Here is a 16787-nt window from a genome sequence, read left to right on the forward strand (position 1 = left end):
CTATTTTCAAAGTTTCCAATCGACCCCCCCACTACAGCACCCTCTCGCCACGAGATTCCAGTGCAAAGCACAGTCATTGATCTCTATGACCCAGACTCTGACCATGAAGACCTCTCTATTCAAGAGGCATCAGACCCTTATTACAGGGATGATGAAGACCCTGAGGTTGATCCCAAGGCAAATATGTATCCCATAGACTCACCCGTTGATCAGGACCCCCCGGTCATGGACTCACCAATTGACAACCAACCCGCTGTATATCAGAGGGCAACTGAAGCTTTGTAACTACAACAAAGAAAAGGACTGGTACTACCCTAGCTTCCTCTGAGGCCCCGCTTGACAAGGAAAGCAAGAGAATCTACACGCTGGGCAGAAAGGTCACCTCCTCTGCGGCTTTCCAAACTAGAATTGCTAATAATTCTACCCTGTTGGCCAGTTACAACTGCCACAAATGGGATGAGGTCTCAGCCTTACTATCATCGGCCCCAGAACCACTTAAATCTCAGCTTGCCCAGGTAGCCGCAGAGGGCAGAGCAGTCACAAGCTGCTTATTAAAGCCCAACCTTAATGCCGCAGACAGCGCAGCCAGAATAATAGCAGAGGGTACTATTATCAAGCGGCATGCTTGGTTGCGCCAATCAGGTTTTAAACCAGAGACGCAAGCTACCCTTATCAACATGCCCGTTGAGCCCAATAAGCTTGTTGGCAAGGCTGTCGAAGACGCCTTAAAAACAGCCAAAGAAGAGTACAAGACTCTCAGGTCACTAAGCCAAATCACCAATAAACCCACTGGCCAGAGGGTAAACGGGATTTTTTGTCGTTTTCACAGCCAAAATTCTCAAAGGGGTTCCACTTATAGCCAAAACCAAGGTAATACCTGGGGAAACAATTAGGGACAGTCCTCCCAGTATTACCCAGTATTACCCAAGAGGAGCACGCAGAGCCCGCGGACACGGTACAGGCAACTCCTCCCGAGGTGGCACTCCACCTCAAAAGCAGTTACTATCTGCTTCAGGTGCCCTCCCATGCCTCTCCAGTCGGAGGGCGCATATACAGCTTCACCCATGCATGGGAGGGAATCACCACAGACAGATGGGTACTGTCCACTTTAACAGGCGGATACTGCATAGAACTGCTTGAGCAACCTCAGAGCCACCCACCACGACAAAAGACCCATTCCAAGGAGCACCAGCGCATCCTCCTCGAGGAGATCGACACGCTTCTTCTAAAGGACGCCATCGAGGTTGTCCCGGCCAGCCAGGTGATCAATGTTCCCAGCGCACAGAACATTCTTGGGTTTCAAGATAGCGAACCAGCACTACCAATTCAAAGTGCTGCCCTTCAGAATAACATCTGCTCCAAGGGTATTCACAAAGGTACTGGCGGTGGTGGCAGCAAACCTGCGCAGGGAGGCAATCCCAGTGTACCCTTACTTGGACGACTGGCTGATTACAGGGGAGTCTCCCCTAATTTGCAGAAAAAACATCCAAAGGACTATCAACCTTCTCTTTCAATTGGGCTTCTCCATCAACGAGAAAACATCAAGCCTAGGGCCAAGCACGGCCAAACAGTTCATAGGAGCTGTCTTAAACACTCAGGAGGGGTTGGTCTTTCTGTCAGAGAAAAGAGTCCAAAACATGTTACTGCAAATACCGAATTATCAGGCCAGCCACCAGATAAGGGTGCACAAAGCTATGCGTTTGCTAGGCATGATGGCATCTTGCATTTACCTGGTACCTCACGTGCGCCTGCGAATGCGACCCATGCAGGAGTGGTTGGCGAACAGTGGTCTCAGGCAAGTGGTCAGTTAGACGATCTAGTGGTTGTTTCGCCAACACTAGTACAAAATCTTTGCTGGTGGACAAGAGAAAACCTGTTGAAGGGGAAACCCTTCTGCGATCCGGAAGTACAAGTGATTGTCACAACGGACTCCTCACTCGCTGGGTGGGGGGCTCACTACCTTCACCACACAGCTCAGGGGCTGTGGTCTAATGCGGCAGCACAGAAACACATCAATCTACTGGAACATTTAGCAGTATTCAAAGCCCTTCAAGCATTCGAGTCTCACCTAGCGAACCAATCGGTGCAAGTCCTGACAGACAGCAGTATAGCGATGTTTTACATCAACAAACAGGGGGGCACATGTTCTCCAAATTTGTCCAGGCTTCCGCAACAAATTTGGAAATGGGCTCTCAAACAGAAAATGTTCCTATTGTCACAGCACATTCCAGGGGAACTCAACTCTCTCGCAGACTCATTGAGCAGAGATCCCCTACCAGAAGAACACGAGTGGAACACCTTATCTCTCAATGGGATTGCCCCACAATAGACTTGTTCGCTACAAACGAAAACAAGCAATGTCCAGACTTCGCCTCCAGGTTCCCCCAGCCATGCTTACGCTTTTCCCCAACACCTCTAATGAGGAAGGTGGTGAATGGGGATGGAGAGTGCAGCATTACCGGCACCCGCGAATGGGCAATTACCGGGCCGCAACACTCGTAATGGCCCAGTAATTGCCCGTTCGTGGGTGCCGGTCCTGGAGGTGAGTTTGGCGGTAGCCGTGCCTGTCATACAGGCACGGCTACCACCAAACTCATTATGGGGCCCACTGCCTTTTACGCCCAGGGCTCACTCCACAAGGAGTACAGGAGCCACTCTGTCTTTTATCGCAAATGTCCCTCTAGACAGCATTTGCAAAGCAGCTATATGGAGCTCAATACACACTTTCACTCAGCATTACTGCATTGAAACGCATTCCAAGACAGATACACAGGTGGGACAAGAGGTTCTAAGACATCTGTTCGCCCATGAACCTTCTCACATCCCACCACCTTCTTCTAACACTGCTCGCTAATCTTATCACAGCATGTGATCTAAGCAGATTCCACAAGCCTCAGAAGGGATACATTACTCACCGTAATCGTATTTCTGATGCTTGTATCTGCTTAGATTCACATGCGACCCACCCTTCCTCCCCTCGGAGAGAAGGCGCATGGATGCTTACGAGCTTGTCTAGTACATATCTGCTTGGATACAAGTGTACTTACACTACACCTCATGCTACCTCATATCAGAAAAATAACAATCTGAGGGACCTCAGCGCGTGAGGGATCATGGGTACAGTGGACGTCATACTAGGGATAGTATTACTAGCACGCCCTGTCGACGTCCCTTTTCGAGTTTTGAAAACAACAACTGTAATACTCTGCAGCTTCCACTAGATGTCGGCCTATGCACAGCGTGTGAATCTAAGCAGATACAAGCATCAGAAATACGATTACGGTGAATAATGTATCATATATATATATATTCCCCTTTACGTTCGTCGTCTCCCACTACTTTAGTGGGTGTATTTTCCTCTCTTTTTATTTACCCCCTCTGGGGGGTTGACACTCCCTCTTCTATTTGGCCCTGCCAGTAGGAATTCTTAATGTTCTGCTATTGAACTACAGTGTGTGCCCTTTCCGTCTCTCGTGAGCCCATGAATTTGAGGTATTCTTAGCTCTTCTTTTTTATATAATCCCCAAAAATCCATTTACTCTCTATGCCTATTGTTTATAACATGACATAATTACAATCCCTCCCCCCATATACTTTTACCAACTACGATGGTCTACTTAAGTCTGGTCCGCAGCTCGAGTCCCCCGGCATCGACTCTCCCGTAATCAACCAGTTTGCCTTTCGTCAAAGAGGGACCTGTCGACCATATATCAATCACTTGACTTCAATTTAGTGCACCTCTCACCGCAGGGAACTCTGCGCTCGTCTGGCTTATGGCGGGAGTCGTCGAGCATCCGGGAACCTAGGTCTGGGTTCTAGGACTGAGTTCTAGGTTGATTAAACCAGAACCCTCCTCTGTTACCAAATGTGCTCTAGCACCTTGAAGCATTTTGTATGCTAGATGGAATTACCAGGAAAATACTTCGGACCCAATAACCTGACAGACTCAAAGGAGATGGTAAAATATTGCTTTAATCTCAAGAAGTAAAGCAGGGCGAACAAACACTCATCAATTCGATTCATGCAAGATCACACTGTTTTATCATTTAGTTCTAGTTTATATAATGCTAGATGTGTCATCTATGACGTCATCCAACGTGGCAAACTTTGAAAACCTATTGAGGGGATGGATTGGATTAGGGGATTGTGTATACACATAGAATGCATAAATATTAGTTTCTCATTGGCTGCTCCTTATCTGTAGGATACACCCTGAGCTACTTGTAATCACATGGATTAGGTTATTCGTCATAACAGAAAATGTGGCAGCGGAAACCATGTTATTGTAAATGGCAGGCTACTCTAATTGGTTGGCAACCCAAATCTAACCTTGAACATTTGGCTTGTTAACAGCACGTACATAGAAACAAAACCCAGATGGTTGGACATACGTCAGCTTTCCCTTTGTTTCCCAAATAGGCCACCCTCTCTCATCAGTAGGCCTCATGCCAGTGTCTTCTGTTTGAAGGTTGACCTTGCCAGTCTGCACTGTCTCGGGACATTCGAGGGAGTGTAGGTACACCGCTATCTTAGCTTCAGGCCTAATGAATGGCCCTTATTTGTGAGCTCTTCGTCACATGTTGCAAGACCATGAAATTGTCCATATCAACAGTGCTTTTAACCTCATTTGATAAAATGATGCTGGGTGCAGTTGCTCCTCTTGGCCTTTAGAGACTTGTTCACTCCATCCCATATTGACTCTATGCCTTTTAATCATCCAATATTTGCCATCATTAAATGTTCTTGTTCCATCTAATATTTGCGAAATATGTCCCTGCACATGGTCTACTTGTAGACTCCCTTTGTGCTTTTTCTTCATTTCTCGAAATAGCATCCATGGTTCAAAGCCAATGTACTCCTTTATTTTGCAAGGAAAACAGCTTCTTCATCGTCTTTCCACATTAAAACTCTGGGCTGACATTTTGTGGTAACTGGGTTGATTGACATGAGCCTTCGTACATCTTGTTCTGATGGTAGTCCTAAACATTGAATCTATACCTCTGATAAGTAAGCTTCTATGTATTTTTTCTACCTTGCGTTTCAGCGTATGTACAATTATTGGCTAAGAGGTCACTTCATTCTTCTTTGTCTTCGTAAATACTGCATCATGGAGTACCTGTTTCTCTTAATGTTTCAGTTACATCGTCATTCTTATGTATTTTCATATCGTTTCAGCATAGAATCATACATCTTCGTTGGGACATTCTTTTGTTGTTATTAGACTTTGTTTAACGTACATCCATGTTGCATGCAATTTTATTCATGGCTGCTTTCCGACACTTGCTCCTCTACAGCATCCCTTGGGGAGAGGTGACAAACTACCTGGATTCATCACATACCCCCACCCTTTGATTCTTGCCTTCTTCTAGTCGCTCCATAGGATAACGACTGTAGTAATCCACATTCTCATCCTCTTTCTACTTTCTGTGCTCAATTGTGAAGTAGACAGGCTGTAGGTCTAAAACCCACTTCATTACCCTGATGTTGGTGTCTTTTCGCAAATGCATCCAGGTTAAGGGAGAGTGGTCGGTAATGAGCCAGAACTTCCTGCCTGTGAGGTAATAGCTCAAACTAGTAACGGCCCATTTGATCGCTAGGGTTTTCAACTCTTCAGTTGCCTAATTTTGTTCGAGGGGGAAATCATTTCCGACTGATGTATAAAACCAGAGTTTCATGCATCTGGGACAGGACAGCATCTAAGCTCTCCTTGGACGTGTCTGTCTGGAGTATAAACCCCTTGTTGAAGTCTGGCATTTAAAGAATCGTCTCACTGCAAAGGACCTTATTTAGGGTGTCCATGCTATTCTGGTTTTCCTGAGTCCAGGCAATCTTGTTGGGTTGTGAATTCTTACATTTGTCTGTCAGATTAGCAGCAAGGGTGGAAAAATGTGGGATCTACCCCTGTGATAGCTGGCTATTCCTAGGAAGGCTCTTAATCTCCCGCTTGGTTTTTGCGGCAGGTGCTTTTACCTTTTCACTTTGGAGCAGTATTAACCCATTGCCAACAAAGTAACCTAGGTATTTTACGGTACTTTAGGCCAGATGATACTTCTTTGGGTTAGCTGTGAGCCCAGCCCTTCTCAAGGCCCTAGTGACTTCATAGAGGTGGCGTAGATGTTCCTCCAAACCTTCGCTCTGGTTTACTATATTATCTAAATAGGCTGCGGAAAAGCATGAGTAGGGTTGTAAGATTCTGTCCATGAGCATCTGGAAGGTGGCAGCAGCTCCATGTAGTCTGAATGGGAGGATGGTAAACTGGTACAGATCATGACGCCTAGGGGGTGCTAAAGTGGTCTTTTCTCAATCTGCTGCGTTCAGAGGGACCTTCCAACAGCCACTTGTCAAGTCCAAGGTTTTGATGAATCTGGCACTCCCTAGGCGTTCTATCAAGTCAACGATTCTGGGCACGATATAGGGTTTAGTCTTGTAAAATCTATGCAGAATCTATGTGAGTTGTTAGGTTTCGCAACATGAATGATAGGAGAAGACCAAGGACTTTCTGACGGTTCTATTACCCCATGTTTTGGCATTTTCTCTATTTCCTCCACTATGCTCTGTCTTTGGGCCTGGGGGATCCGATAGGGGTTTGGTTTTACCAATTGCCGAGGAGGTGTTCTAAAGGAATGGAAGAAATGTTAACTCTCCCCGGTTCATCTGAAAAGATCTCAGGGAATTGCACCAATACGTCCTGCAAGTCTGCCTGTTGCTTCCTACTAAGATTGTCAGGAATTAGTTCAGGCTTTTCCCCATCATTTATCAGGAGCACAGCCATACTTATGGTGCTTTGGTCTGCTGTGTCAGTTCTCCAGAGCTTTAAGAGATTAATATGACAAAGCTGGGTTTTTACTTTTCAGACAGGCTGGGAGACAAGATACTTAAGGGGACCTTTGTGCACCAGGATCTTAATGGGTCAATGCCACCTTGGCACTATTTTATTCACAGAAGTGGGTAGTAAGACTATCACGTGGTCACCAACCGAAAAGGATATGGCCACAATTCCCCTTCTGGTGCACTTGAGCCTTGGACAGGCAGTGTGGCCTGTTATGGTGAGTGCCGTTCGGCCGTGGCTGTTTTGTCATGTCACTGTGGCCGCAGGGCCCCCTTTCGGCACAGCCACAGTGGCGCAACAGCCAACTCTGTTCCGCTCATTTGGCACAAGTGTGATTTAGGTGCACCAGGCAAATTTAGCAGCTGCCCAAATCATCCTCTAACCTAATGAACGTTCGAAATTTAGCATGGTTTTCTCCTGCAAATTTCACACAGTCACAGACAGTTGTAGGAGATCATTTGTTACTCATTCGTTTCAGGGCTGATTTCAAATCAGTTGAACGAGCAGCTGCTAAATGCTTACATTTAGTAGCTGTACCTAAATAGCTTGCTCACACCGTTTCCCTCACGTGGTCTGCTACCGACCTCCAGCTTTCCTTAGCTTCGCTTCCTGCTGCATAAACTCTGCATCTGTCTCATGAGCTCCGCTTGCCACGCCACTGCTTTCCCAGCTGCTGCCTTGGGCCTTCCCGGCCCGCACTGCCTCAACAGCTGACACCATTTCCAAATGGAGATCAGTTTTTAAAGTGCCCATCACCATAATGACTCCAGGAAAGACTAGACCGCTCACCATTAAAATGGTAGTTCTGCCTTACTTGTGTAGTCCTCCTCCTGATCCCAGTTCACGGCTGAGGCTGGTAAGTGTCTGTATTAACAAAAGGAGGCTGACATGTGTCTGCATTAATAAAATGGGTTCATAGTGACTGTTTCGACAGTCACATTTTTGAATGACAAAAGTTCTGACACACAAGTGTTGGGAAAAAAAGTTTTGAATGTATTTCTTTTTTATGGGGGGGTCCCACCCCCATAAACCACCATTTTTTGTTGTTGTAAAAACACTTATTTTACTATACAAATTAAAATAAAGCCTTTAACATTAAAAAAATACATTCAACACTTGTTTTCGAAACGTTTGTTTCAGAACTTTTGTAATTCGAAACTACTGTTTCGAAACTTTGCCTGGACACCATAAAATGAGGCTGATGCCTGTCTAGTGTGAGGGATAGAAGAGAGACTCGCCCTACCTCTCTCACAACTTTCACTGTGCTAAAAATATGCACACTTGCTGGGAGTCAATTATCTAGCTTTATTCATATAGCTTCCAGTATGTGTCTTAATTCTATAAAACTTTTACAGAGAAAATACTTCTTTTCAATTCTACTCCACAACATAAAGCATACAGTACTGATAATGTGTGCCTGTAACATTCCTAAAGAGTCTGCTGTAGGTAAATCATCGCCAAGCTCACAATCATAACTAGTGTGGGTCTCAGGGCTAAGGCCAGCATGCCCAAGCCTGTTCTTTGTCAACTGGTTTCAGCGGAACTTGAGACCTTTCTGCTTTCTTCAGGACATATATGAAACCATTATTGCGTCATATAAAAAACTCAATTGGCTATTAAAAAGACAATGGCCCTCATTACGACCCTGGCGGAAATCGAAAAACGATGGCGGAAATGCAATACCGCCATCGAATAGCGCTCGGTGCGATTATGACCCGTCACCGTAAAGTACGATGCCATTAGCGACACCGTAGAGAACGCCAACGCTAACTGCACCAAGTACGCGCACGCGCGCCATGCCAAACCGTAATTACCACCATGGCGCAACGGTACGCGAATTCTGACCCTAGCGGACATGTACCTAACGCCATCAAGCATGGCGGAAAGTACCATTCCGCCATGGTGAGAAGTACGGCATCGCGAATCAACCGTAAACGGCCCTACTGAGTGCCTGTACACCACTCCCTGGCCACATTGCACAACTCCTCGTAGGTGCAATGAAGTCACACAATGCAACCAGTGAAATGTACAAGTCACCCATGCATGCCAACGAACAAATGAATCTAGGGGCTCCAAGTGCCTTGTGAGTGGCCATCCATATTTGCCATGGCACCATTGCCGCACTGATGCAGCACAGGCATGTGAAGGTTCAAGTACAGCAACATGAGCAGAAAAATGAGACAAACAAAAACAGGCCCCCCCATCGACTGACACCAGTGTAAGGCAACATTCAAAGCAGTATCCTGAGGGAGACTGCACCAGCCCTGTACTCCTGCCAGTAAACAAACCAACCATCAGCATAAGCATGTACCACACAAGTTGGCAGAGTGACTGAGCAGCCAGGCTCATCTCAAGAGGGGCCAATGGGAGCTGCAGGGCACAGATGGCACGAATACAGAAGCTATTCCAATGGACATGACCTCAGTCTCCCTCCAAGAAACGCACGCAAACACAGGCACCTGTGACCAGCCATATTCTGATAATCACATCATTCCACCAATCCACCTGGCTGACCGGCATCTGTTACACAAAAGCTAATCCCCCGCCCCTGAGCATGACATCATTAAAACAGTCATAATGGTAGCCCCTATCCCTGACCACACTGGGCTTCGTAGGCAAACGCGCCCAGTACAGTACCACGCAACTATACTCAGAAGCCGGAACCCAATGCAGATCTTCTCACAATACATCGCTCCACAAATAGGGATATGCTACATTACTTGCAAAGAAGAACGCTACACGGTAAATATCAGAATAGAAATTTAATGCACCACAAAATCACCAAGCCCATACAGCCATTAGGTCATGAACTCCAAAATATATTTCATTATTGTGGGCTGCATCCGCAATAAATGACCAGCTTCTTCTTGTGTGACGCCCTGTTCCTTCATGGTACACAGGGGCTACATTCACGTTCAAAAAGCCAACATGGAAGCGCCTAGAACCGCAGGGCCGTCCCATTAGGTAGGCACTAGTCCAGCTGAAAGGTCGAAATGTTGCTCCTAGCCACTAGTACTGCGTAAGGGCATGTGGCCCATTGGCGATCGTCCCATAAGATCGTAATGGTGCTCCACTGATTAACTCGAAGCAGCAGGTGTCGGGAGTAAAAGCCATCTGCAGGAGTGGCATACAGATGGCAGCGGCAAAAGGGGAGGAGATACCTGTCACCCAAATGAAATGAAAAAGAATAGTATGGCCATCAGAACTTGATTTGTATTACTCACTTCAATGATCACACTAAATCTACAGCCATATGCATGCTAGCCCACTCCAAAGGATTATTCCCACCCAAAAATCACTTGCGAATCATAACTATAAAAATCGAGGTGAAAACACTATTACAAACGAGTGTTTGTGTGCATGCATCTGTCAAAACAGAATCCATTAGATGGGATTAGTAACGTGCATAGACACAAGTGTTTGAAGGCGCGTCGAGACAGGGAGGGTTCAACAAGGGCAGATAGACGATGGTCCCACTATGGCAGCTCTGCATCACATAGCGCAGGGGAGGTGGATAGATTCCAAAAAGCCCTGTACATGGCAAACTCTTCATCAAATCATCGGTCCATGCATCCATACATCATTCCCTCATCCCGGTATGAAAACGCCTGATTAATTACTCACATAACATGTGAAATTTCCATTGAGTCTGTGCGTAATGCAGTCTGCAAAATCCACTGTGCTCCAGGCCGGAATTCCAGTGTGTGAAGTAACATGTATTTGGGAACGTCCTGCCTTATCGTCCACTACGCTATTGCGCATCCCATACTATTCATATCAATCATTGCATTCTCGCCATGGCCCCTGTCCCAAGGACATTAAACAATAGAACGTAATATTTGCAGTCAGACCTGTGGGCGTCTCCTCGCCGCTAGCTGAAGACCGAAAGCGCCGTCCTTCGAATTCCTCATTTGCAACATCACGTCGAAAAGGCATCTGTGACCGCTTGAAATCACAAATCCATCCATGTAGTGCGGCAATGTGTGAAAATGCAAACTGGCTTCACTCACAAATGGGACGCCCCGCCCGTCGGTGAACCGAGGTACAGTGCTGCATGAGGGTCCACCGTCAATCGAGTACTACATTCCACTGACCCTTCACAAGTTTGTTCGCGACTGCAAAGATAGTATGTGAAACAATGGGACCATAGCAGAATGAACATATGAACCAATATTTCACTGCCATCGGGATCAAATACATGATTGTAATAGCAAGATGGCATGCGTCAAATTGCAGCGTTGTGTGCGGGACGTGCTCGCCCAAAGGGGATTGCAGCTTGCACAGGTGGAATGAATCACCACAGGTGGAGGCAATACAGCTTGAAAACACATAAATTGCACACCCAACCCCCTCCCACAACCACACCCACTCCAAAATGCTACCGGCAGGACTAGCGATGTTGGCCCTGGGGGACCTGATAGCACTGCAAGTACTCCAACTTCAAGAAGAAGACGAACACCAACTACTACAACAACCGGCCGCACAGAGGAGACGCAGGAGGAGGAGGAGGGCAAGGCAGGGCCAGCAAGGCCCGCCAGCACAGCCACTACCACCACGCAGGCAGCCCGCAATACCACGCCTCCGAGCTCATCCGTTCAACCTCACTGATGAGCAGATCCACACCCTCTACCGTTTGGACCGGGACACCATAACCGCCATTGTGGACATGACACAGGCTGACCTTGTCAGCATGATAGATAGCCCAACCGCCATCCCACCCCTACTGAAGGTGGTGTCTGTACTCCACTTCCTGGCCACAGGCACCTACCAGCACACAGTCGGACAGTTGCATGGCATTTCACAGCCAGTGTTCTCACGGACACTATTGCAAGTGCTCGATGCCCTCCTGAAGCACGCAGACGACTACATCTCTCTACCACGCTCGGAGCAGGAAATTACGAACACAAAAGTGGGATTCCATGCACTTGGAGGCATACCGGGTTGCATTGGTGCCATCGACTGCACCCATGTGGAATTGGTCGTCCCACATGCCATGGAGGCCCAGTACCGCAACCGAAAACAATTTCATTCTCTTAATGTACAAATGGTGTGTGACTCCAACAGGATCATTACACATTGTTGTGCCCGATTTCCTGGATCAACCCATGATTCTATGGTCTTGAGGAACTCTACAATACCACGCTACATGGAGCGACACGCAGGGAACAGATCCTGGCTACTCGGTGAGTCTCATTTCATGCATGATAATGTGGGGTATGTGATGCGGCAATGACCTGGCAGGAAGGGGGGGGTGCGTACGTAGCAATGTCATTCCACAAACATCCTTTATTGTCCACATACAGGTGATGCCGGGTATCCACTGAAGAGATGGCTCCTTACACCACTCCGGAACCCACAGAACCAGCATGAGGAGGACTACAACCATGCCCACTCACGTACCCGTGTAGTCATAGAACAGGCATTCGGCCTACTGAAGACTCGTTTCCGCTGCCTCAGCAGGTCTGGCGGGGCACTCCTGTACCGCCATGAGAAGGTTGCAAAGATGGTCATGGCATGTGTCATGCTACACAACATGTGCGTACGTAGAAATGTGCCCATGCCCCCTGACGCAGAACTGCAAGCACCTGAAGATGGTCATGATGAGGGTGGGGATGTGGCAGCACCTCAAGGAGTCTGCGAGGCACAGGAGGGCCGTGACATTCGTCAGATTCTCATAGATTCATGCTTCTAGCACTCACGCCTGGTGGCTGATACATGGACACGGGACTTGTGGCACTGTGTGTGTCTGGAACATGCACAATATGGACTGTACTCCTATAAAGGCCTCGTACACAAAGATCAATGTCCACACATCTCATTGGATGATTGTGAAATGTTTATAGCATATGTGAAATTATGTTACACACCCCATCGACCCGCCACCCAAGTGAGCCCAACACACCCCCTCCACCCTCCTACCTCCCCCCCGAACACCAGTGTCCAAAGATGCTCATTGTCAGTGGGCATACGCTATTGCAAGCCCCCTCTCCGGGTATCAGGGGCACCCCTGCCTGTGGAGCGCAGGTTCCTCCCAGATCTACGTTGGGGGCTGCCCTGGACGGAACTTGCAACGGATGATGTCTCTGCCTGCTCACGTCCATGCATGTCCCTAAGGGTTTGTGAGAGCTCAGTGAGCACACGGCGCACAGCGGCAAGTTCAGCACATACGTCTTTGGACGTCGCATGCAGTTCCCCCCTCAGGCTCTCGGTGCTTCTCTCCATTTGTACTCTCAGGCTCTCGGTGCTTCTCTCCATTTGTACTCTCAGGCTCTCGGTGCTTCTCTCCATTTCTGCCCTAAGTGTCTCAGTTGATGTTTCTATGGCTGCCTTAGTACCCCCACATTCATCAGCATGGTCCTTGAGGAGCGTGGCCAGTTGCTGCTGTTGCACGATCACCTGGTCGAGGGACTGTTGCCTCTGCTGTGCCATGGCCATTTGCGGTGGTGTCACAGAGGGGCTGGTCACCTCATGTTGCCTTGCCACAGGGCTTGTGGGGGATGGCCAGTCGTCGTCTTGTGGGTGCCCCTGCGTGGTATCCTCATGGTGTACGGGATGAAACAAACAGGGGGATTGAGACAGGTCATGGATGGATCTTACTTCGACATCCCCGTTTTCTGTGTCGGAGCATGCTGCCATTAATGCAGTGTCACCTATGGTGCTGCTGCCACCAGAAGCAGTGCCTTCTGTGGCATCCATTGGGGGGACCTGTGGTGGTGCTGTTGTGGGCATGCTGGCTGCTGGGGTGCCTGTTGAAGTTCCCTCCTGTGTGCTGCCACTTGATTTGTGCTGCTGCCGTGTCTTGATGCGTGCAGCTGAGGTGGAGGGTCTTTGGCCGTTGGTCTTGGCCCTCTTTGCAGGTGTGCTGGTAGGGGTGTCCTGGAGCTCGTCGTTTGAATCGGACCCTGTGGTGGAGTAAAGGAGGGCGAGCGTTATTAATGGGCCTGTGGAAATTGGAATGGCAATGTATCACATGCATTGGGGTGGTACGTGAGGGTGATTTGGGTCGGGGCCTTGGAGGTGGTTTCATTTTTGTGTGGATTGAGGATGCAGTTGTTTTGCAGCCTGCAGTTAGGGTGTGCCTGCTGCACGTGTAGAGGGTGTTTTTAGGATTTTTAATTATTTATGTATTTAATGTGAGTTTTAAAGTGCGCTATCAGGCCAATGTATGTGGACGTTCTCCTGGACATGTGTTACTGTTGCACTATGTGGACACATGGTTCTTCACATGATTGGACATTGTGGATTTAGCATTGTTTTATTTGGCCCACCTACCTGATTCTTCGGATGTCTGCACTCCTTTCTCCATCCCTCCGACTCCCTCTATACTCTCCATTCCAATGGTGGAGGCACAGATTTCTTCCCAGGGGGTCAACTTGATGGGTGATTCCAATCCTCCCCCGGTAGCTGTGGCAATGTTACGGTTGGCGGATAGTATGCTCCGTACGCGTATCCGCAGGTCGTCCCATCGCTTTCTGCATTGCTGTGGGTTGCGGGGTGCGGTCCCCACCGCACTTACCCGCTGTGCCACCAGGGCCCATATGGCCTTCTTGTTCGCAAGTGCCGTCCTGGTCATTTGCGTCGAGAAGACGACGGCAGCATTCTCCTGGAGGGTCTCTGTGAGCACGGTGAGTTCCTCACGGGAGAAGTGGACCTGCCGCTTGCGGTCGCACGCTTTTTTCGCTACTTTTCCCATTTTTATTGCTTTCACTAGGGTGGATGACGGGTTGGGATGTGTCTCAGGGTAGTATTTTTTATGGTTGTGTGGGAATTCTGATTTTATAGGTGTACGGCGTGCTGTTTCCCGTTCCGGGACCATGTTTTTACTTCCGTTTCCGTATATTTGCGGTCACCGAACTTTCCGATTGCCGCTCATTACGGTGACCGCTAAGATGGGTGGCGGAATTGCACCTAGGGCACCGTACGACGGCGGTGAGGGGCGTTTTGGGGACATTTCCGCCATCGCGGACTTTGCACTTCCGCCATGGCGTAGTGCTCGTGCCCGATGGGTCGGAATTAGCCGCACTTTGCTCCGTCGTGCAATGGCGGAAACGCTATTTACGCTATGGCGGTCAGGTCAGTCACTTTCCGCCAGGGTCGTAATGAGGGCCAATGTTAGTGTTTGTTGTCTAGTCCACGTTTTGAATTAGGGAGAGCATCTCAGCAGTTCTGTGCCGGACGTCATTAATTCCTTTCACTACCATATAAGGAAGGGAGAAAGAATACAAATGGGGAACACTGCCAGTGTCTCCACATATAAGGCCTTGGTCGTTGTGTTTATCACTAGTGGGCTCGTACATACGCGGTGCGCTTTTATCTCGAAACATTGTTAATAATATCAATTGAGCAATAAAAACTTGCATATACCGAGCAGTACGTCTCCTAATTAACTCTATGGGATTCTCCTCTTTGTAGGCGTCTATGAAGGTAGTTGTTGAAGCTTACCTTCTTTCGCGATGTACTAAACTTCTCTCCTTTGTGGTTTCTGTGTGGCTGTCGCCACCTGGGATAGCTTGTTTATATGTTCACGTGATCACGAAAACTGCCTACGCCGATTCCCAACGTCCATACCCCGGGTCATGTCGAGTGGGGTAGTTTATGACTGTGTGCATGTCCCAAGCAGAAAACCAGCTAATTACGCAGTATTACTCTGAGTTCGTCAGCAGAGGACGTGTTGTCCATGACACTGAGGCCAGCTTGCACGTGGAAAAAGGGAATGGTGATGTTGTAGCCATCTCCACGTACTCCTAGGAATTGTGGGTAATGTAGTCCTAATGGCAAGTAATCCCATATTTAAAACTGTTTTTTATTGACTTGACAGCACAACAAAAACCAGAGGGAGCCACATGGCACCAGCGCTAAGTGCAAACAATACGAGTAATAAACAATACATATTGCGTAAATGTAGCATATTGATAAAAAGTAATATACAAAGTATAAATACATACACCATAACAGGACACTATTTAAGGGGAACCACCTGGGGAGGTAGAAGGAGAAGTAGACGGTGAGGTCATGGCAGAAATATAGTCTCGGAATCTCGGCCAGATGTCCCTCGGCCTGGAGTGGGAATGCTGCATAGCACTCCAGGACTGCTCAGTGTCGTGAGCCCATGTGACCGATCTGAGCCATTGAGTATAGGTAGGCGCTCTAGGGCGGAGCCAACAGAGTAATATAAAGCAAACTGCCAGTAGCATGCAGAGGCCTGCCAGTTTCTTAGCATCCTGCGGTAACTGCGGGAGATCATGGAATAAGCAGTGCAGTGGGGTGGGAGTGATTGTTGTTCCAGAATGTCAGACAATGTAGAGCAAATGTCTAGCCAAAATTGGGACAGTCGGGGACATAGCCACAACATGTGTATATAGGAGGCTTGATCTGCGCCGCATCTAGGACAAGTGGGGGGGTTGGCGTGAAACATGCGGTGGAGTCTCATGGGTGTATGATGGTACCTGTGTAAAATTTTAAACTGAATGAGTTTAAATTTAGTGTTGTAGGAGACCTCGTGGGTACGGGCGCACATCCGAGCCCACCTCTCGTCGGTGATCTCAGCACCAAGGTCCTCCTCCCATCTGCGTCTCAGCTCGGTGAAATGGGGGGCCGCTCTAGTCCGTAATAAGGAATAGAGCCTCGACACCTTACCTCTGAAGGAGAGATAGGAGCAAAGCTCCTCAACTATAGGTTCATCAGTGGGCAAGGCGGGAAGTCTGAGTATCTGGACTTGAGATATGCTCGGAGTGAAGAGTACTGTAGCCACACCGAGGGTCTGCGCCTGAGTGAAGGGGGGAGGTCAGACCATTCTATAAAGTTTCCCTGCTCAAAAGCATCGCGTAAGGTCAGGAAGCCGGCAGCGGCCCAGCGAGTGACCACCGAAAGTGGAATGTGTGGAACATCGGGAAGGAAGTTCCACAGTGGCAGATCCCCATGGAACGGGTGAGGTGTGTCGACCATGGACCAGAGTTTG

Source organism: Ambystoma mexicanum, chromosome 8 (genome assembly GCF_040938575.1).
Source record: "Ambystoma mexicanum isolate Mex_15411 chromosome 8, UKY_AmexF1_1, whole genome shotgun sequence".
NCBI classification, from domain to species: domain Eukaryota; kingdom Metazoa; phylum Chordata; class Amphibia; order Caudata; family Ambystomatidae; genus Ambystoma; species Ambystoma mexicanum.